Below are 21,579 nucleotides of genomic sequence, written 5' to 3'. Positions count from 1 at the left end.
AAGAAACCTGTATTATTTTAGATGATAGTAACAGAACATTTCCCAAGAAATGGCATTAGAGACTGTTGAAGGGTGCTCTGGGACTGGGTTTTAGCATATGTATGTATAATAATTCTAACACAGGTTGCTCTGTCCATGGGTAAGGGCAAAACTAATGCTAACAAATAATATTTTCTGTGAGCCATGATTTAGCTAACCCCTGATACTTCTTTTCATGCAAGAGCTTGAATCTCTCTTGACCAAAATATATGTTCACTTTTCAAAGTTGAATTAATGGATACAAATTACTTTAATGATGTCTTACATTGTAGATTTTTTAAAAGGCTTGAAGATGAAGTTACCTCAAACTTTCCTGCCCCAAATAGAAGTTAATCATATCTACTTAATCTATACATTTTAACCAAATGATCAAATTTACATGTCCCACATACTGTACATAATACTATTAGTCTCAGTGAAAGCTAATCAAAGTAATCAGAAAATAGATTGTATGTTTTTTTTGTTGAAATTGAAGGAATGAAAATAAGTTTACTTATATTAAGGCTGACTTTTCATAGATACACTTTCAATGCTAGGCAGTAAAAAAGCCTACTCAAGATTGGGGCCGGGTGCATTTACCTGTGTAACCATTTTGTAACTGTGCCATAACCATGTTGGCAAAACAGTCCAAAACTAAATAAGATAGAAACATGAATCCATGTTCTCAGAGACATTGTTAATGAGCCACTTGTGAGCAGGGATCCTGCCTTCAATTGCTTTGAAACCTTTGTTACTCATGTAGTGGGATACCCACTAATAAATATTTGTTGAGTGACCCAGACCCATATATAATATCACCTTATTCTGGGCTACTGCATTTCTTTAATTCTTAGGCACACCTTTCCTCCCCATTCTTTAACATCCCTGAAATTGGGGTGCATCTTACATTTGATGGCATGTTTCAGTGGGTCATCAGCCTAGATTAGAGTCAAGTTCTTCCAGAGGAGATTTGTGTTTGCTTGTGATGGCCATTCAGGGACACTACCAGTCTGAGACTGCTTGATATTAAATCATCTGTTTGAGGTTTTCTTGTGCCACACTGGTTGTGTGGATGCAGTACCAGTTGGTGGTTTGCATTCTCAGAGGAGATTTTTTTTTCTTCAGCTGGTCCCAAGCTTGAGACATACATGTCTAACTTGCTGTTTCTTTCAGCGTGGCAAGTGTATTTCTTCTTAGCCCTTCCCTAGAAAATGTGACCCTTTGGTGTCTCAGTTTTCTGTAGTAGTCTTCTGTCAGACTCTTCATTTTGGAGCATTAAAAAAATTTAGTAGTGGTGCACAGACTAATGGTGTATCCTACTGTTGATGGCATGTTAGACCTGATGAAAACTTGTTTATGTTGCTATATATCCAGCTGATCCATGACATTTGAAAGCCCAGACGGGTTTCACCTTGTTGGCTGCTAGTGGGACCAGAAAGCTTATTTTGTATAGAAGATGGTTGTGGTGCTCTCATACATTCAAAATTATGAGTAAGTCTAGATGACCATGTCTTCACATTTAGTTATTTCTGTGAAACTTCTCTGATGCTTGGGAAACAAACTTGGCTGTAGTTTCTTTTGTCACTGTTCCTTGCTGTGCATAAGGTTCACTTAGAGACCGCACTCAAGCGATAAGACTAGGAATCCAAGTGGTGTTTAATCAGAAGTTCTAGTTCTTCATTGGCTCTCACTAAATGACCTTTCTTCTCCTTTGTGGCTAGGCTTTCACCTTGTACACTTACTGGTCAGCTGCATTCCTTTTGCATTCCTCACAGCAGTTGGTCCTTGCCCACCTTTTTTTTTTTTTCTTTTTCCCCCCATATGATCTACAGGAACGCCCATCTTTTTGCTATCATGTGCAGACTAGAATGTCCTCCTGAGTTACAGTCTTCACTGGGTAACTTTCTATGCATTTCTCTCCTTCCGTAGTGCTGCTCACTTTCCTAATGCTCTCCCCGGATAATTCTCATCTCGTTTGGGAAAAGAGACAAGAAGAAGAGAATGAGTTAACATTTATTTATTACCTATTATTGTCAGGCACTTTATGAAATTATTTTATCAACAACTGTAGCAAATAATTATTATTGTCCCATTTTACATAAGGGGAGACCGGGGTTCACAGAGGTGAAGCAACTGCCCCAGGCCATATGGCAGGTAAGGAGTTGAGCCAGGATTTGAAACCTCTGTCACACTTTGAAGTCAAACTATTTTCACTCCACCTCACTGCTTCCTTTGAAGCAGAGCTTCACCTAGCTTTTTGTTTTTGTTTTTCTTTATCTCCTTTTAGGTTCATTTAAGTTACTTATCCACAATAAATATCAAAACTATAAAGAAGTCAACTAAAAGCAGATAATGGCAAATGATGGCATCCTAGGTGTGGGTTCTGGAACTTGAGATTTGGGCTTTAATTTTTTTCTGTTTTTGTTTTTGTGTGTGTCGTGTACATGTTGGCTTTCTGTTACTGTGTTAACATTTGAGAAATGAGTATTTCAGATAAAAACAAAAGCTGAGGACTTCACTGTTCCAATTCTCAAATTTAAAAATCTTAAAATTAGCCTGACATCTGCTTGGTGTCTCATTTTCACATGGATGTCTAATTTAGAGGGTTTTTTCCTCTTTAACTAGAGTTTGGCAAAGCATCAATTGAAAGCAAACAATATTTTATATTTATATTTTTTATATTCTGAGGAATCCCTAGAATATATCAGTACCATATAATTTATTGAATACATTTCATGTCACAAAAGAAAGATTTTAGGAGCTTTGGTTTTTATAGGTATGATTGGCAGACATAATGTAACTCACTTGAGATGGTAATAAATTGCAATAAAAATACAATAAAACAAAACACTGTGTGTGTATATTCCATATGATAGTCATACATAAATACTTTTAAAATAATAAACACTTTTCTGATAAGTGTTAGAATTATCACTTCTGATAAGTGTTAGAATTCCACTTTGTGGAAGTTAGATGACATTCTTAACTGCTATGTAAAGATTGAAATTCTAGAACTGTAAGACTGTGTGTGTGTGTGTGTGTGTGTGTGTGTGTGTGTGTGTGTGTGTGNGAACTGTAAGTGTGTGTGTGTGTGTGTGTGTGTGTGTGTGTGTGTGTGTGTGTGTGGTGTGGGGAGGGTGTAGCTCTGCCAAAGCCCCTTGTTTACCTGGACTTTTGTTGCCTGTTTCTTGATCAGACCCAAGCATAGTCTTAGATGATCTGAATCAATTTTGTAATTTGATGAGCTCTGCTCTGAGCTCTGGTAACTGATGAGAACACTCAGGAGAAGTGCCCTAGAGACAAGAGAGGATTCTGCCCCACAGTCCTCTGGCTTGGTTCCTGTGCCAAGCCTGCTTTAATGATTTGATGCTGGGATTCCTTACTCCTGAGATTGGTTGTAATGTGGTTAGTGCCTGACCTTTTCTTACCTGAGTAAGATCTGGAGTACTTCTCTGAAAGTAAGAGATACTTAGGTAGCCTGCAAGCCTGAGGGCTGACCTGTGATGCCCAAAATAGTGGTGCTTCTTTTATCAAATAAAAAATTTGAATGAAAAATGTAGGAGTGAGTTGGGCAGGAGCAATAATGTTAGAGTTAGCCAACAATATCGAGTACTGTTTGATTTTTTTGTTCAGTGTACTTGTTGATATTTGTTATGCAAAGACTGTTGGTGGCCACCTTAGAGATAGGATGGACCAAACACTTAATCTTGACTTTGTGGAGAATTGCGTCATAAGATATTGGAAGTACTATCATGACGACTATGCCAAATACAAGTTACACCATATCACATGCTTTTGTCATTAATAGTGACAGGTTGGCCAATTAATCTGTCTCTTTGGAAAACCTTCAAAGAAGGATTAGCTTATTTGACTTTTTGTCATTGTGATTATTTGATAACTCTCTTTGGAACATCCTCAAGATTCATTTGCTTAGAAGCCCTGTAATAAAAACTCTTGACAAGAAGATAAATATAAATATTGACCATTTTATTTATGGAACTATAGTAGCATGCTATTCTGTAAATAAGCACATTGCAATTATTCTTGGATAATATCAAACCTAGTGGAAATCCTTACTTACGGTGTACAGAAACCTCCTTACGGAATATGACAGGATTCTTAATTAAGCATTAGTCCATTTCGTGTGGTTCTTGCAAGGGCAAGGGTATTTTCTTAACTCTTCACATCCTAGGATTAATGACATACTCAACAAATATTTGTCAAATGCATAAGTAAATGGGCAATTGAATGAACTCAAGAAAATGTGTGACTTTTAAATAGAAAATAGTGAAAGCTACACAATATTTAAAAAGTTAATATTCAAAAAGCTGCTGAGGACAATATAAAAGATACCAATATATCCATCTGATAGTATTAACAGATTACAGTGTTGACCATATGCTTTACCTCCTTTTTTCTTTTTAATAAAAGAAAAAAAAATTGCCTGCCTTTCTTCCTCAGAGGCACCTCTCACCATGAATTTCAAGTCTACTTTTAATATGCACATTTTCCCTACATTTTTGTGTGTTAATAAAAAGTACGTACAACTGTATTTTCTGTTTTTAAATCTACATTTATGATGTCATAATCTATGTATCCTTCCGCGGTTTTCTTCATGCTGCATTGTTTTTGAGAAATGTGTTATTTTATTCATTTTATTGCTTAGTAGTTTTCTGTTTTTTTAACTATATCATAATTTGTTGAACTGTTCACTTTTTGATGGTGTAAACCATTGCTGGTTTTTCCAGTTGCAGATATGTCATGGTGCCCATCCCTGTGTAGATCTCTGTGTGCATGTAGATTCTCCGAGACACATGTCTGCAAGTGGAGTGGGGAGTCGTGGTGTGGCATGGTGTGTGTTTCCTGAAAGGGATGTCTTGATTTATCCTTCCACTGGCATATAGGAGAGCACCTTGCTCCATACTTCTTTTAAAAGGCTTTGGCATTTCATTAGTAAAATAGACAGTCTTTTGTGTATGTGTGTTTTTTTAAGTTCTTGATAGGTGACTTAACTGCATTTAATTTCACAAAATTCAAATTCCTTTTCATAACCATAGAAAAAGACAGACCACATAATAAAGAAAACACTTGTGAATGAAAAAAAGGGAACAGCCATGGAATGAAACAGGAGACATAAAGTTAAAATGCCTTTGTTGCTCTCCATCGAAGTTGCTGTTTTTTTTTTGTTTGTTTTTTCTCTGTTTTTTTTTTTTTTTTTGAGACAGAGTTTCACTCTTGTCACCCAGGTTGGTGTGCAGTGGTGCGATCTCAGCTCACTGCAGCCTCCGCCTCTTGGGTTCAAGCGATTTTTCTGCCTCAGCCTCCCGGGTAGTTGGGATTACAGGTGCCTGCTACCATGTCCAGCTAATTTTTGTATTTTTAGTAGAGATGGGGTTTTGCCACGTTAGCCAGGTTGGTCTTGAACTCCTGACCTCAGATGATCCACCTACCTCGCAACTCCCAAAGTGCTGGGATTACAGGCCTGAGCCACCGCGCCCAGCCCCGAAGTTGCTGCTGAACCCACTGAAGTGTGTCTCATTCCGAAAGGGCTGGTGGCTCACCCTCCTGATTATGATCCTGGTTGAAAAGACTACATCATTATCATTTTCAGCCCTAAATACTTAGTCTTGTATCAGCCTGAATTGGTGTTTTTTAAGAGGCATGTTGTAAAACGAAAGTAGGTATCTACTGAAAGGTTCTGGATTAAAGAGCTTAAGTGAGTAAGAATCAGCTTTTACAGTTATTGGATTAACCATCCTGACCACTCTGAACATCTTTTTGAACCTCTTTTTTCTAGAACAGGTATCATTTCTTTTATGTGAAAACTACTTTTGGCAGAAATGAAACCTGGTTTTGTCAGAAGGGGAAAAAAAAGCATCTGGCTACTTTTATGGATAATTTTTTTTTTTCTTTCTTTTCTTGACGGTGGGTTCCATTTTCTTCTCGGTTCTGCAGGAAGAGCCCATTTCCTTGCTATGCTTTTCCTTTCATGTATGCTGTAAATAACAAATGTTAGACTCCCTTCTAACTTCCCATCTCTTCCATTCTTTTTGGGGTTTCATTCTTTAACCGAAATGTCCATCTAAGTTTAGAAATGATCTTGGCTGGCCAGGCGCGGTGGCTCACGCCTGTAATCCCAGCACTTTGGGAGGCCGAGGCGGGTGAATCACCTGAGGTCAGGAGTTCGAGACCAGCTGGCCAACATGATGAAACCCCGTATCTACTAAAAATACAAAAATTAGCTGAGCGTGGAGGCGCACACTTCTAGTCCCAGCTACTCAGGAGGCTGGGGCAGAAGTATTGCTTGAAACCGAAAGGCAGAGGTTGCAGTGAGCCAAGATCACACCACTGCACTCCAGCCTGGGTTACAAGAGTGAAACTCCATCTCAAAAAAAAAAAAGAAAAAGAAAAAGAAAGAAATGACCTTGACTAATATGATGTTCCATATCTTTTGCCTAAAGTTTCTATTCCTCTTGCCAAATATTCTTCTTGTTCAGAGTATTATATTTCTACTTACCCAGTACTAGAATCTCGAAAACCACCTAGTTTTAAAGTCTTCCACCCAGATACCACTCACTGCGCTTTTTCAACAAAATAGCACCTTTTCTTCTTTCTTCAGCCCCTTCCTTTTCTGCCCTAATTTGACTGGTGTCGTATGTTAACATTAAAGGTCTGCTCAGGGCTGCTACCTAGAAATCTTGGGCAAAAGGCATGAGACAGAGCAGAGGGCAGGCATTGTGTCCTTGTTAGTTCGTTATAGTACTTAGCACATTTGTGAACTCAGTAAATACTAAGCACGGTCAAATGCTTGAGTGTCCACTTGCCAGTTATCTGTGATAAATAGCACAAAACAGATTGGTTTTTCTCACAACAGCAACAGGCTGTCAGGTCACTTGGATACCCTCCCCCTGGTGAATCTGATGCACATCCAAGTTTGGGGCCCATTGAGCTAAGCAAAGGAGAACTTGGAAAAGAAATTGGTGGAGAAGAGCCTGTGAGGCATCCCCTAGCTGAAAACAATAGTAATAACTCTCGCGCTGTCTGTTGTTCAGGGCCATCTGCTCTGCTGCTTGCCTTCCATTGTCATAGAAAACTGAATATCGATTGAAATTATTAAATCAAGAAGATGGCAATAATGATTCTACTCGACAGTCTACAAGCCTGAGGGATTGTTTTACAGCAAAGCAAATGACCACTTCAATGGCTAATGCCTAAAAGAAAATAACCAGCAAGTCCAAGGGAAATGAAACTCTCTCTCCTTTCTATGATCCCCTATTATTTTCTACTGGAAATGTGTATTTGTGAAGAATTTCTGAGTTGTTTGCTGTAGGCAAATACTTGTGTGAGCCTAATGGAGTATAGAGCAGTGAAAGCAGAGGTTATAACGCAAGGAGGAAGGCAGCGGTGAGCAGCAGTGATGGGTGTGAGCCCAGCTGGGTTATCTTCTGCAGCCTTTGCAGGCCGGCGCACAGGCTGTGGTCTATAGCGCTCCCGAAGCTGGACCAGCCACCGTGGCTTTCCTTCCAGAGGTGATGAATGTGCGGGCTCTTGCCCTCAGTGACTGTTGCGCTGACTTTACAAAAATGAAATGAAAGGGACAGGAAGTCACTCCTGTCCCTCCATTTACTTGAATTAAAGTGAAGAACTTCAGGCAAGGCCACAGCCACCCTGCCTCTCACTCAGAAGCTTGAAATGCCACCATTTTCTCTTTATTCTTTTCATCAGAGAATTATTATTGATTTTAAAAAAGAGCACATTTTCTTTTCTTTCTTTTTTTTTTTTTTTTTGAGATGGGGTCTTGCTCTGTTGTCTAGGCTGAAGTGCGTTGGCGCAATCATAGCTCACTGCAGCCTTGAACTTCTGATCTCGAGTGATCCTCCCACCTCAGCCCCTTGAGGAGCCGAGACCACAGGCATGCATCACCATACCTGGATAATTTTTTTTTAAAGAGATGGGGTCTTGCTGTGTTGCCCAGACTGGTCTCAAACTACTGGCTTTAAGTGATCCTCCATCCAGCCTTGGCCTCCCAAAGTATTGGGATTACAGGTGTGAGCTACCATGCCCAGCAAGAAAACCTTTTCTAAAAGGAATAATATTAAGTTTAATTGCTCATTTAACTCTTATTATTGTAGACTAGATGAAGGACAGAGAGGTAAAGAGGATGCTGTATGTCTCACAAGGACATGGGAATAGGGAGGTTGAGGGTACAGATGTTCCTCACAGAGCCTAGGGAGTGGGGAGAAAACACACCTCCTTTCTCCCTACCTCACAACTCAATGTGGTTGTTATGTTAGTGAAACCAGAATAAGATATGTCAGTGAAATCGGAATAAGATATATAAGTGGAATCAGAATAAGTTGAGTCAAGGGCATCATTAAAAAGAAGCAAAACAGCCAAAGAGGAAATTGCGAAAAAGCAACAGGTTGTCCAATGGCCTGTGTTAGAGAAGGAAGCATGCACTGTTGTATAGCGGCAGAGCCAGGACTCCCTTCCCCTGGCAACTAGCTAGCTGATAACCTCTGGTCACACCCCACTGACCTGTGGTTGTACCACAGTTGTCCTATGTGACCTTACCTGAAACTGCTAGTCTCTCTGTGAACCAGTGTCCTTATCTGCAAAACTGGGGAAACAATGCTGACTTTGCAGAGCTGTTGCCAGGATTAAATATATTGTCATCTGCAAAGCCCCTGGATTGAGGTGTGTGTGTGATCTGTGTTGATTCCCTTACCTCATGGTGACATGCTGAGTGGTGAAGGCACCTAGGCTGGTCACCACCTCCTTCTCCTCCTGCTCCTCTGACTTGGTGCCTTTCAGAGTCATTGAACGCCCTCAACTTCCTATTTCCCACAGAAAGCAAAAAGCAGATGCCTCTTCAAAGTTATGACCAGAAGCAGGGCATTCACCTTGATTGCCTTGCTTTGAGTAAGGGCAACCACTGGGGGAGGAGTGGAGCCATCACCTGCTTCAGGGAGCGTCTGCCTTCTGTGGGCCCAGAGGTTAGTTTTAACTTATGTACAAGGTTAATGGATTGAGTTGTGTGTTAGATTGTAATTCAGAATTTTCCCCAATTAATGATGCTGGTGTAGGAAAAGCCATAAATCCTCCCCTGGCTCAGCAGGCTTAAGCTTGAAGCAAAGTGGTGTTTAGAGGAAGTTCCTGTGTCCCTAATATATACTTTTGTGCACATTGGGTTCAATCAATATTGATGAACTAATCTCTTAGAAAGAAGATATGTGCATTAGACCTTAGATCATCTATTTAGTAAATCTGTGGCTATGTTTGGAGTGTTAGTGTCAGACCCTGTTGTGAAACATTACTTTCTAAGTAATGGAAAAGTGGAGTAAATTATTTATTGAGAACTTTGTCATAAAACACCTCCTGGTCACTGGAGGCAGTAAGATTAACCATGTAACATGTGAAATAATACATGATTTTGGTCAACAGTTAATAATGATAAATGTGGAGGAGAAGGAGGAAAATGTTTTCTAAATAGGTCAGAAACATAATGCCTATGTTGGTTTATACTTCTGCTTGAAATTTTAAAAGATTAACATGTGTATCATTTTTAGTTATTTGAAATATGCTATTAAGAATTAAGGATTTAAAAGTTTCCCCAAAATATATTTAATCTTTTAAGAATTTGCACTATTAAAAAGATCATGGAGGATTAAGTAAAAGCATTTTAAATGTAAATCTTAGAAGCAGAAAGAATGACAGTACTTTGTGTGGTGTCCTGTTTATTTTTCTAACATGAAATTAAATGTCACGTACTTGGGAAGCCACCCAGTGTTTTCTCTAAATAGTAGATACTTATGGGAAGTAGGAATAAATATGCCAGTGCTAGAAATGAGACAAATAAAGCATGAATTTACATGAATGAAAACCATCTACTAATGGGATTATTTGGAACATAAATACAGATCGACCCTAACCCAAACAATCTAAAAACATAATTGCATCACAAAAAATGATTAGACTGTATGATGCGTATTAGGTCTTTTCTCCAAAACAGTATGCTCAAGGTGCTGCCTGAACTAAGGAACTATTTGAACTCATGCAATTTTTGCTTGAGCACTTCTGATTTGTGGCTACAGAAAAGTCACAGCAGCACATAAGGGCTGTGTGCATCTAAAGTGAATGCAGTGTAAGGGCCTGCCCCATCCAGTAAGCCATTTCTCCACAACTCTGTGCATGTAGTATACATTATTGGCCTACGTGTTTAAAAAGTTGCTTTGGAGATTTTTTTTTTTTTTTTTTTTTTGAGACTGAGTTTTGCTCTTGTTACCCAAGCTGGAGTGCAATGGCACAATCTCGGCTCACTGCAACTTCTGCCTCCCGGGTTCAAGTGATTCTCCTGCCTCAGCCTTCAGAGTAGCTGGGATTATTGGCATGTGCCACCATGCCCAGTTACGTTTTGTATTATAAGTAGAGATGGGATTTTACCGTGTTGCCCAGGCTGGTCTCAAACTCCTGACCTCAGGTGATCCACCCACCTCGGCCTCCCAAAGTGCTGGGATTACAGGTGTAAGCCGCCGCGCCTGGCGTGGCAATTTCTTTTTGTCAGTGTTTTCTGACATCCAGGAACCCAAGATGTGACCAACAGTTTTTATTACAGATCTGAGGAGGTTTTATGGAGTGTGGTTGCCGTATGAAGACCTCTCCATCCTGTGTAAAGATTTAAGTAACTTTAGGAGTAAATTGGGAAGAAATGCTTTTGAATGTAATTTGACGTTGAAAATAGTTTCCGTAGCAAGTTTCTGGATCCAATCTTTAGATATTGACAGTTTTATACCAGGTTCTATAGCTGGCGCCTGTAATCCCAGCACTTTGGGAAGCCCAGACAGGAGGATCACTTGAGGCCAGGAGTTCAAGACCAGCCTGGGCAACAAAGTGAGATTCTATCTCTATGAAAAATAAAAATATTAGCTGGGTGTGCTGGCAAGGAGCTGTGGACCCAGCTACTCAGGAGGCTGGGGTAGGAGGATCACTTATGCCCAGGAGGTTGAGGCTGCAGTGAGCAATGATCACACTACTCAGCCTGGGTGACACAGTGAAACACTGTCTCAAAACAACAACCACATCCACCAAACCAATAACCCAAAAATAATTTTAAAAAATTATGAGTCAGAGAAACCTTTATTTTTTGCATATTTGTTTTACTCTCATGCAATAATCTGCCTCAAAAGTAGTGAGCTGCACCTGAGAATGCCAGGAAACCACCAAGAAGGTCACACGATGTGTGAAAGTGCGATGTTCAGGCTGTCACCTGTTAGTGCATAGGCAGCCCTGCCCAGCTAATCATATATTGTATGTTGCCTATTTAGCAATCTCTGGTCTGTGCTCTGAATCCTTATAAAATTGTAAGATCATCTTTCATGATGTTAGCATTTTAATATGAATCTGTAATATTATCCAATACTTACCATACAGCAAATACATAAAGCAAATTGTAGCTATTTCTTGAAGCTATTAGTTCTGCAAGAAATGGTTGTGTTTCCCTTCTCCCACCCCATTTACGGCAGTGAAACATGAATCAGGAAGCCCATATTAAAATCTCAGCTCTGCTGTTTACCATCTGTGAGAGCCTAAGTGAGTTCCTTAATATTTCTGAGCCTCAGTTTACTCCTTTCAAAATGAGGATACCGCACGGTGGCTCACGCCTGTAATCCCAGGACTTTGGGAGGCTGAGGCGGGCAGATCACCTGAGGTCGGGAGTTAGAGACCAGCCTGACCAACATGGAGAAACCCTGTCTCTACTAAAAATACAAAATTAGCTGGGCATGGTGACACATGCAGGTAATCCCAGCTACTCGGGAGGCTGAGGCAGGAGAATCACTTGAACCTGGGAGGCGGAAGTTGCAGTGAGCCAAGATTGCGCCATTGCACTCCAGCCTGGGCAACAACAGCGAAACTCTTGTCTCAAAAATAATAATAATACTAGGCCGGGCACGGTGGCTCACGACTGTAATCCCAGTACTTTGGGAGACCAAGGCGGGCTGATCACGAGGTCAGGAGATCGAGACCATCCTGGCCAACACGGTGAAACCCCGTCTGTACTAAAAATACAAAAAATTAGCCGGGCGTGGTGGCGGGCACCTGTAGTCCCAGCTACTCGGGAGGCTGTGGCAGGAAAATGGTATGAACCCAGGAGGCAGAGCTTGCAGTGAGCCCAGATGGCGCCACTACACTCCAGCCTGGGCGACAGAGCAAGACTCCGTCTCAAAAAAAATAATAAAAATAAATAATAATAATAAATAAAATAAAATGATACTACTGCTAATTCACAGGCCTGTCCATCTTTTCAGCCTCTAGTAAGATACACAAAGTCCCGCATATCTGGCTAGCTGAAGTTTATTAGAAAAGAAGTGCCAGGTTTTTTTGTTGTTGTTTGTTTGGTTTGGCACACTATCTCTACTATCACTGTTGATAAAATAGCCTTACAGAGAACAAGTACAGGTCAAAGTAGACTTTGTGAAAAATGTATTGAATTGAACTGATTGGAATTCAGCCTGCAGTGGGTGGCTCAAGGGGAGGTTGGAGAAGAAGCCAAATTGGAAGAAGGGGAGGGCACATTGCTGCTGGAGAGTGGATCACTTGGCAGTGAGGGAACAGACAGTCAAAATACAAGAAACAGGAACAGCTCAGAAGAGCATTCCGCTTCCATGTGGTGAAGGAACAAATCGTCCTTACATATCTTAGCAGCTCGGAGGCTGTTTTACAGTAGAGCATGATAGCTAATGTTTCAATTATGCTCATTCTACTGTGAATTATTAAGGGAACTTTAAATTATGCTCAAGCTATTGTGTTTAGAAGAGAAGGAAAATTTACAATATGGCTTAGAAAACTTTCCATTAAAAGGAGTAAGGTAACTATACTGTATTTTATTTAAGCCTTAATTATCTAGATTAAAAATAATAATAAAAAAATTACCTGGAATTCCTTTGCAAAAGTGCCAGATGACCTCACGTACACCTTCTAGCTTCCTGACGTTGGATTGAACAGCACTTTCCTCATCTTCCCAATGGAAAGAAAAAGACGACTCACCCCAGAGCTGGGAAGAGGTTTAAATCAGACAAACCATAGAAAGCACTTAGCACAGTACTTCACATGTAGTGTGTGCTAAATACATTAGGATTTATTATTGGTGATGGTATTATCAATGTTACAACTACTATTTTACCTTTTTAAGTTTGTTTCTTCCTGAAATTATTAGGTCCACTCTTTTCACATTGCCTGTAGGTCCTTGATCTGTACTCCCTTGTTTGATCTGTATTTCTTTTTCTTTCACTGATTTCCCAAGTATTGCTTTTATAATGGATAAATCACTGCCCATAAAAAGCTTGGGAATGGAGTTTATATTACATTATATGTGATGGTTATAATTTTCTCTCCATTCTCTTTCTTTCCTTGGCTTGGATGTTCCTTTGGTGTCCTCTCCAGGCAGGTTCACAGTTTTCCTCCCAAGCAGTAAATAGTATCCATGCAGCATGACTGCTTACCAGCCACAGTTAATAAACTGAAGCATGAAAGTGTGTTCCTGTTCGTTTTTATTCAGTCTGCAATTATATTTCTCTTCTTCTTTCCTGTCACCCCTCTTAGTTGTAACATTTCTCTTGGTTTAACAAAATGTCACAAGAACATTCTAAAAAATAATACTGCATGTTATCTACTTTTTGTGACATAATTGTAACTTGAGCAAATTTGTTCGCAACAGAGAGGATTGTGACATTTCTAAACAAACAAAAATAACAGCCTGTACCATGTCTTATATTGCCATTTATAAAGCATCAGCTTAGGTAGAAAAGGCCAGGTTTTCAACTGAAGTAAAAATGAAAAATTTGAGTTTCAATTGACATCAGATACTGGTCTTTTTCTTGACAAGAGGCTGTAAACTTTTTGGAATGATAACTCTGATTAAACGTTTAATGGCGTGTAGAGTGTGGCATTCTAGGAACCAGGATCTGCACCATAACTTTGTATGCTTGAAGTATACTATTCAGAGAAACAACTACAGAGGTTGTTTGAGTTTAACTTTTAAGAATGATCAGAGACAAATATTTGACCGATACATATAATATTTATTGATGGATGTTCAAATAATTATTATTCTAAATATACTGAGACATCAAATAAATGGAGAACTTTTCCATCTCACTAATAATTCTACCTGAAAGAAATTTCAATTGCTCATTTCATGGTGATATTTTAAAAATGTTAATCTGATCCTGTCACCATCCCAGCCCCACCCCCACTACCTAAAACCCTTAATGACTCTTTACAGGACCAGCTCCTTAGAGGAGTTCTAGGTTGACTCTCCACTCTTCTTCACCAGGTTCCAGGCATGCTGGCCTTCACTTCCTTACACACACCCAGATTGTTCCTGTCTCAGGACCTCCCAGTATATTCTCCTTCTTTTGGGATGCTCTTTCTCACATTCTTTACATAGTTAATTCCTCCTTCACTTTCACTTTGCATTGTTCCAGTTGCTTCCTTAGAGAGGCCCTTCCTGGTATCCCAGGACCTCAAAGTTGCCATCCTTCATGGTCTCCTGTTCTTTCTTTATATGGCACCTACTGCATTTTATAACTATTCATTTATTTGTGTGTTTCTTTAGTATCTTTAGCATCTTATCCACAACTGTGTACCTAGCACAAATAGTAAGCAGTCAGTAACTGTGTGCTAACTTGGTAAATACTCAAGTAACATTGCATGAAAAGAGTAAATAATTGAAATGGTGTGTTGTCCTTGCATCTTTTCTATGTCTAGTTTAAACAGTCTACATCTCATGAGGTTTCCTCAAAGAACCCATTATATTATTATCTTAATTTGAACAGTAACAACACAGACATGTATTGAGTTATTATCTGGATGTAACAATAAAGGTAAAGTAGATATGGTTTCTACTTTGATAGAACTCAGTATAAGCAGGAGATAAACATAGAGGTCATGGCAAGGGCTTGTGTTTGGGGGCAAGATGGAGAGAATAGAGGAAACGTTCATAGAGGAGATGACATTGAAGCTTAGTGGGTTGGGAAGGGGGAGTGAATTTTGTTAGCTGGAGAAGGCTGGAAAGCCACTCTTGGCATAAAACTATCATGAGCTAAGGTAGAGGGGCACCAAAGTGTATGCTGGATTCAGGAAATTGGTGAGAAGTTCCGCGTGGCTGAGGGTGCTTGTGAAGAAGGGTGGGTAAGGAGAAGAGTGGTAGGAGATGACACGAGAAAGATAGATTGGATGGAGGTTCTGGGTCATTTGGGTGATTTTCCTGAGGAGCTTGGGTGTTATTTTGTAGGCCATGAAGCATGGGAATGAGAGAGCAGATCTGTGTTTGAGAAACATGATGCTGGAGTGGTGGCAATGCATTGTTGAGCGAGTGGGAAGTGACATAAGAGGGCAATAAATATAAGTCAGATTTGGCAAAAGTGAGGTTGTTATGGGGAGAGAAATAAAGAAGGGATCACTTTTAAAATTCTTTTTTTTTTAAATTATGAAAGTAACGCATGCTTACAGGGATAATTTGGAAAATGCAGAAAATTGTAAAAAAGAAAAGAAAGATCATAATATGGTATGTGGAGAGAAAAGCAGAGTCAAGGGAAAATGCTTTTACAATGGTAAGGGTGAGAAGGGAAACTTTTGGAAAGGATCCTGCCTTTTAGAGATCTCTAGTTTATTTCTTTTTTGCAGGCCTTAATTCTGTCCATCTGGAGGCACCACAACCTTTTGGATCTCCAGGGTTTTGCACGTATTGTTTTTCTTCTCTCTGGACTAGTTCCCCCTGCTATTCCGTTCTCCCCCTTTTGCCTGGCAAACTTTTATTCCCTATTCAAGCCAATAGTAATACTAATAATAAGCATCATCATCATCATCATCATCATCATCCTCATCCTCATCATAGCAGTAGTTGCAGAAACACACAACGGTCACCTATCCAGTGCTTGTCTGTGGTTAGTGCTTTGTTAATCCTTACGTGAGTCCTGTAAGGTAAGCACTACTATTACCGCATCCTATAGATAAAGACACTAAGGTATTACAAGGTTAAGTGACTTGAGCAAATGTAAATATCACAGCTTATCACTTCCCTCACCAAGTTTGGAGCCCCTGTAATGTGATCTCATAAGCTCCTAATTTCTCCTGGGAGACTTTTATCATGTTCGTACTTGTTTGATGAATGCCAGTTTTCTCTGCTGGACTGTAAGCCCTGTGAGAGCAGGTAGTACGTCTGTCTTGTTCTCTGCTATACCCTCCAGTGCTTAGCTTTGTGATTACCCAGTATGTAGTAGGGTGCTCAGTTAACCAAGCACTTGACACTTTTGATCACCGTTCTTGTAATAAAGTCAGTCTAAGCCTGTTGCACTGACCTGTAAAAGTGCACACCTTCGAAGGGAATACAGTTGGCCTTCCCTATCTGCAGGTTCTGCATCCATGGATTGAACAACCACAGATTGAAAATATTTTTTAAAATAAACAACAAATAACAATACAACGAAAATATAGTGCAACCACTATTTACATAGCATTTATGTTGTATTACGTGTTATTAATATAAGTAATTAAGAGATGATTTAAATATATGGGGAGATGTCCCTAGGTTATATGCAAATACTATGTCATTTTATATAAGGAACTTAAGCATCTGGGGATTTTGGTGTCTTCTGGGGGTCCTGGAACCCATCTCCCATGGATAAGGAACGACTACTTATTAGCTCACCGTGACAGCCCTGGGACCTTTAGATGAGGACTTTGGGATTTCCTGGGAACTCAGAGGCCTCCAGATCAATCTATATCTTTCTTTTTTTTCCATCTCCTGTAAGTTCCATTAATTCCATGGAGCCTTCTCATAACTGATCTCATTTTCTAGGCCTCAAACTAGATCACATCCCCATGGAGGTCCAGATGACAAGGACTCTAGTCCTGCCATGATTGATACTTAAATTCTTTGTACAGCCTCTTTTAAGGGGTTCAGGTTTGCTTTTATTCAGGTTTTATTTGGTTTTCACTAGATAGATAAAACTTAAATATAAGATTTTATAATTTGAAAAAAAACTTAGATGGAAATAATAAAAGGATGATTTTTTAAGATAATGCTGCATTGGCCAGGCGCAGTGCCTCATGCCTGTAATCCCAACACTTTAGGAGGCCGAGGAGGGTGGATTACCTGAGGTCAGGAGTTCAAGACCAGCCTGGCCAACTGGTGAAACCTTGTCATCTCTACTAAAAATACAAAATTTAGCTGGGAGTGGTGGCACACGCCTGTAATCCCAGCTACTCGGGAGGCTGAGGCGGGAGAATTGCTTGGGCCCGGGAGATGGAGGTTGCAGTGAGCCAAGATTGCACCACTGCACTCCAGCCTGACTGACAGAGCAAGACTCTTGTCTCAAAAAAAAAAAGATAAAAAAAAAAAAGATAAAATAGTGCCGCATTAAACGTTTTATTTCTGTATTTTGTCTGATGCATTGGGTTTAAGTGGATCTGAAAATTACTAATAAAGAGCACACTAGGGTTATTTTACTACCAAAATGATAAATTATTGATATTTACATTTTAATCCAAATACAGATTATACTTGTATATTCTAAAGGAAATACTTTTTTTTGATTGGTTTTGGATCTGTTGCTTCTTTATTTCATTTATCAAAGGAGATAAAAACTGTGAAGGCACTGGAAGGTGAACACTTACCAGGGTTAATCATGGATATTTTGAACAAAACAACCAACACTCAAAGAGCAAACATTTAAATTGGTTTAACACAGCAGATAAATTTAGAGATCCTGACTCGTTCTTTGACAATTAATACAAAACACCAAGAAAATAAACATGTTATGAAATTTTCTCTAGTATTTATTTATTTATTTAGTTTTTCTGAGGCAGGGTCTTTCTCTGTCACCCAGGCTGGAATACAGTGGTGCTCCTCACAGCTCACTGCAGCCTCAAACTCCAGGGCTCAAGGGATCCCACTTCAGCCTCCCAACTAGCTGGGACTGCAGGCATGCAGCACCATATCTGACTGATTTTTATATTTTTTTTGTAGAGATGGGGTCTCACTATGTTGCCCTGACCTCAAATGATCCTCCTGCCTTGGCCTCCCAAAGTGCTGGGATTACAGGCATGAGCCATTGCACCTGTCCTTTTTCTAGTTCTAGATACTTGAGTTTTTGTTGTTGTTGTTGTTTTCTTATCAAAAATCAGTCACAGTATTAAGTAAAGTATTTAAGTCAGGTCAACGCAAGTTTCAAAATACTGGCTTGGGAGCTACTTCAGTCTTTATCTTTGTCTTCCTGTTTAAGGACTGGAAAAGGAAGACAGTGTTTCCTGCTTTTGCAGTTTCCTAATGATGATATCTCAGCTTGTAATGATTTAATCCAAAGGAAGAAGGCATTCTGTGTACATCTGCAAAACAAACCACCACTATTAGAAACTGGGTTAATGATCTTCAAGTAGTCAAGTGATTTCTACCATTTCACTTTATTTAAAAATGAATACAACTTTCTAAAATAATTATTAGACTAAAATGTATTAGAGCTGATATTATGGAATAATATAAGAATAGACAATATTATAAAAAGATATAAAGATAATTGTTATAAGCCAGTAAAAACTAACTGTTTGACAGCATTTTATGGCTGGTCCTGTTATCAGATTTTGTTACTTTGGGCACGAAAATGAAAGTTAACATAGCCTATGGTCTGATTAGCTTATTTATAAAAATATTTTTCAGTGTTTTACATTTATTCAACCCTCTAAGAGTGCTGAATGCTAAGGATTCAGTGATGAGTAAGAGTCAGATCAGAGTCTTGGGGAAGGGTGATGGCTGTATCTTCTGCATGGTTATCAAGGGCATCATCCAGTTCTCTGTAAGAGCTACTGCAGCATCTCTTGACCCCCAGCTCTCAGAAGAGCATGCCCCAGTGTCTCTTGATCTTTGGATTTTCAAGTACCATTTTAGCGATCTAGTTAGGAATTGCAGAAAGAATAGACAAAGAGTCATTCATGCTGTCTCAAGTATAAATGGACATTTGTGGCAGGAATGTCCTGTACTACATTCTAGCAGTATAAAAATAAAGGCCACATTGCTGGCCTCCAGGAACTTACAGTTCAGCTGGGGAAAGAAACAAATATGCAGAATTTCACCATCCAGTGGAGCAGTGCTTTTATCCTTTTATAAGTATCCTTTTCTAATACTGTATATTCTTGTATCATTTTAAAAATACCAGTTCTAATAATATCAGTAAGCATAGACTTTCATGAAGAACAAAATAGAGTTATGGATTTAGCAACCCTGTTTCACTTTCTTCCTGCAGCTCCATTTCTTAGCTTCTTTGCAGTAAGTTTGGAGGCCTGTGATTGAGTTGTGGTAAGTGGAATGTGGGCAGAAGGAACATATACCGCATCTTGGCCTGGGCATAAAATCTCCTGTACAAGCCTTCATGATCTTTCTTCACTTTCTGAGACGACCTTGGAGGTCAGGTGTAGAAGGTGGCCACATTATTGGACCTTGAAGGATGACCATGTGCAGCTCACTTGCCCACCTAGAAATACTATCCCTGTCCCTGGACTATTGAACTGGAATATAAATGAGAAGTAAACTTTCACTATGTCTTTAAGATTTGAAGGTTATTTCTAAGTACTTCATCTGTACTGATTAACACACTCTACTTTGCATTCTCAGGCTGCCTGCCTGGAGTAAGCATTAGTTACATGAAGAAGGGGCGCAAGGTATTCGTGGTGGAGAATAGCATGAGGTGGGAGGAAAGCTTGGAACTTTCAGGCGCCAATCAGTGGTCTGGTGTGGCCAGGGTGCAGCAGCAGTAGAGGGCAGTATTCATGACGAGAATGGAGAGGAAAGTCAAGGCAAGCACGTGGAACGTTTTGTGGGATGGGAGAGGAAAGCCCTGTCAACCAGAGGGGACAGCAGTCCGAGCAATGGGGAGTAAAATGGGGTGGACAAACAAAAAAGAAAAGGAGCTAGCCTGTATCTGGTAATTAGTTTAAAACAGAAACAGTTTCTTATAATAGAGATAAGTTTTGATAGTGGACATGTCCAGTGGGTTCTCTCACATACACGGTTTCCAAAAGTATGTAAGTTAGACCCTTCCATTGATGTTGATGCGTCCATGAATGTGGACAGAGCATGAGAAAAGCGAAGATGCTGAGAACACTTGGCCTAAGAGGAAACAGAGAGACCATAATCTCTACCTTCAAGTGTCAGAAAGGATCGCAAGTAAAAGACGTGTCCTACTTGGCTAAGTGACCTCTAAGGATGAGTTAGAACAAACAGGTAGAAGCGTTGGGAGACAGATGTGGGCTCCGCATAAGGAGGAACTTCGTCATAATTGCCTGAAGAGCAACTGGCCAATCCCGTAGAAGATGGCAATGAGTTTATGAACAGGAAGAGTTCAAATAGACTGGTTCTTAACATGGAGGGTCTGTCATAGACAGGGTTCAAGTATTGGATGAGGCTGGGACTAGGTAACTTTTGGAGCCTTTACTTATAGTCTCATATTCTTTGATGCTTGTCTGAAATGTAAAACTTTTTGAAGGTGGATGTTATTTAAACTCCGATTTCAATGTGAAGGAAATGTTATGATAATGATATAAGGCTGAAAAACTTTCAAAGAAAGCAAGCTATTCTTGCCCAAGTGTGTCTTTACCTAGAGTTAACCACTTGACACTTAATACATTTTTTTTTTTTTTTTTTTTTTGGAGCTGATGGATATGCATTTAATCCAGTTAACATAGCCAGATGGACCTTGCAATGATATCACTGAACGATATCTCCAAGAGAATGTGAGACCTCAGCAGCAAGGCAGTGAGGTGAATGAAAAGGCAGATACTATCTTCCTCTGAGATTTTGGGAGAAGAAACTTTCCCTTAACTCCCTTATTTATAAAAAACAGATAGCTTAGTTGTTCCTCTGAAACTGTCAGAATTTCTCCCATCACTGCCTCTGAACTGATGGATGGGGATTGGTCTTGCTTACTAAATGTGCATTGTAGCAAGACACAACTTTATTTAAAATACCATTAAGATGCAAGCGCATTATGGCTACTCTGAAGGCCTTCACTTACAACATGAATTATTCAAATAGCTTCTTAATAACTGCATTGATTTCCACAGTTAAAAGCAGATCAGATTATGGAATCTGCTCAATACCACTTAAATGTTTATAGATGTTAGAGTTGACAAAGACCTTTTAGACACCGATAATTCCTTTCACTGATCAGAATGCTAGAGATTTGGCATTGCTAGTAATGCTTTGTGATTATTTTTAATGAATCAGGAACACTGTAACAGCAATCATTTGAGGTCTTCATTCTTATTCCATTTTAGTCCCAGAGTCATTGCCTGAAAATCTAGTTATGCTAAAAATCTGACCAGAAACTTTTACATTTATATTGATCAGAAGCTTTTATATGTTTCTTTTGTGAAGATCAATGTGGTAAACATGTCTTAACCTGTGTGTATTATTTAATATTTAATATTTAATAATCTGAATATTTAAAAATATCTATGAATATTTATAATGATAAAATCCAATAAGGTTTCAGTTTCTCAGTTGCTTTT

At 39.4% G+C, this 21,579-nt stretch overlaps 1 protein-coding gene across 5 annotated transcripts in view; it reads left to right on the top strand.

Annotated features, from left to right (window-relative positions):
• RBMS1 (RNA binding motif single stranded interacting protein 1) overlaps window positions 1-21,579 on the top strand; it is a 215,031-nt gene that overhangs the window by 24,377 nt on the left and 169,075 nt on the right. The window contains exon 3 of one of the 5 annotated variants that reach the window (XM_025404168.1): window positions 7,413-7,419. The exons of the other annotated variants lie outside the window; for them this stretch is intronic. The gene's annotated coding sequence lies outside the window, so the exon portion shown is untranslated. The remainder of the gene's footprint in view (window positions 1-7,412; window positions 7,420-21,579) is intronic. 5 annotated transcript variants of the gene reach the window in all.

This window comes from Theropithecus gelada, chromosome 12 (genome assembly GCF_003255815.1).
Source record: "Theropithecus gelada isolate Dixy chromosome 12, Tgel_1.0, whole genome shotgun sequence".
Lineage (NCBI taxonomy): Eukaryota > Metazoa > Chordata > Mammalia > Primates > Cercopithecidae > Theropithecus > Theropithecus gelada.
The sequence above is the reverse complement of the archived record's forward strand: the minus strand, read 5'-3'. Positions and strand labels throughout refer to the sequence as shown.